Below are 2,166 nucleotides of genomic sequence, written 5' to 3'. Positions count from 1 at the left end.
TCCCGAAAAATGCACTGTTTGGTGTGGTTTGTACGCTGGTGGAATCATTGGACCGTATTTTTTCAAAGATGCTGTTGGACGCAACGTTACGGTGAATGGCGATCGCTATCGTTCGATGCTAACAAACTTTTTGTTGCCAAAAATGGAAGAACTGAACTTGGTTGACATGTGGTTTCAACAAGATGGCGCTACATGCCACACAGCTCGCGATTCTATGGCCATTTTGAGGGAAAACTTCGGAGAACAATTCATCTCAAGAAATGGACCGGTAAGTTGGCCACCAAGCTCATGCGATTTGACGCCTTTAGACTATTTTTTGTGGGGCTACGTCAAGTCTAAAGTCTACAGAAATAAGCCAGCAACTATTCCAGCTTTGGAAGACAACATTTCCGAAGAAATTCGGGCTATTCCGGCCGAAATGCTCGAAAAAGTTGCCCAAAATTGGACTTTCCGAATGGACCACCTAAGACGCAGCCGCGGTCAACATTTAAATGAAATTATCTTCAAAAAGTAAATGTCATGGACCAATCTAATGTTTCAAATAAAGAACCGATGAGATTTTGCAAATTTTATGCGTTTTTTTTAAAAAAAAAGTTATCAAGCTCTTAAAAAATCACCCGTTACCAAAACCCAGAATACCGTGCGTACACGGAAAACACATATTTCACAATGTCAATTACTTGAATGCAGAGTTAAGTATCGTAATCGTATCGCATGCGAGGGACGATATGTACTTGCCGATCATGATTCAGTAATAAAAGGTTTGCTCAAAAAACAGTTTTCTCGCTCCCTCTTGACAAAATCGGCTTCCTTAGAAAGGCCTTGTGTGTGGGTTCGTGTGTGTGTGCAACGCTTTTGTAAGGGAGCAAAGGGAGTGTCAAAACTCTAATGTCACTAAAGAGTAAACCTTTAATTATTGAATCACGCTTGCCGATTTGTTTTACAAAAATTAAACAGGTGTACAAAAAAAAGCTTATGCATATTGAACAGACGTCGGATTCGCATTCAGCGCATCGAATAACATAGGGATATTGAGATTTGGTTCAGTATGCAGACACTTCTTCATTGTAAACCTGTGTTATTTAAAAAGCAGACATCTCGGTTGCTCAGCAAACAGGTTAATTGTTTCTGCAATTACCTCACATTGATTTGTGCTTAAGATGCATAAATCTAAAGATAAATTTTACAAGAAATTAAACTGATAATTTACTAAAACTAGTAGTAACCCCCGAAATTAAGAAGTAAAATTTAAGCATTTGGGCAAATCTAAAAAACAGGTAGCCTTTGGGTTATTTAGCTTTATTTCATTGTTGTAAACTATATCATGCTGGTTGCTTTTGGATATAATTCATAGACGTATACTTGGAGCCTCAAAAAAATGTTTAATCAATTCGTTGCATAACTTTTCAGTTTTTGATTCAAAAAAATATTAAAAATAAGTGAATTTTTTATGTAATTTTTAAGAGGTGAAAAATTAATTATGTCTTAACTTCTGAAGCACACCATATACTGGTTTGAAATTGTATGTGCAATTAGTCCTTATATGTAGATTAGATTAGATTAGATTTAGAGGAGGGAGCAGGTCACCTAGTTACCGCGACCGAAACGATCTATTGTAACAAACCTCCATTCAACTACAGGTCATCTTTGATCCACGTACTGTTAAGAAACCTCGCGAGGTCCTTTGGCTGAATGCCATTTAGGTCGTGTGCTTCTAGGAACGGTGATCCTAGGAAGCGAAGTCTGGTCCTGGTAAGGGCTTCACAGTGGCACATAATGTGCTCTGCCATTTCCTGTTCTTCGTTACACAACCTGCACTGGCCAGAGTTGACAACTCCTATATTTGACAAGTGTTTCATTACCCTACAGTGGCCAGTAAGAAAGCCTGTAACAATTCTTACTTCATGCCTACTGAGGTGAAGGAGTTCTTGGGTTCTCCTTGTTGATATAATCGGAATGAAGGACTTGGCCTGTCTGTTACCTTCCGTATTGGTCCAGTAATGTTGAGCTTCGTTCTTCGTCCAGATATAGTAGTTCCTTATAACGGAGCTCCATGGCAGACCGGTAAAGGGTCCTGGGCCTATGAATCCCTGTGCAGCCCCGATCCTGGCGAGAATATCTGCCACTTCATTGCCCATGACTCCACTGTGTCCCGGTACCCATATG

Source organism: Rhagoletis pomonella, unplaced genomic scaffold (assembly GCF_013731165.1).
Source record: "Rhagoletis pomonella isolate Grant_MI unplaced genomic scaffold, Rhpom_1.0 Rhpom_scaffold_00022, whole genome shotgun sequence".
Lineage (NCBI taxonomy): Eukaryota > Metazoa > Arthropoda > Insecta > Diptera > Tephritidae > Rhagoletis > Rhagoletis pomonella.
The sequence above is the reverse complement of the archived record's forward strand: the minus strand, read 5'-3'. Positions refer to the sequence as shown.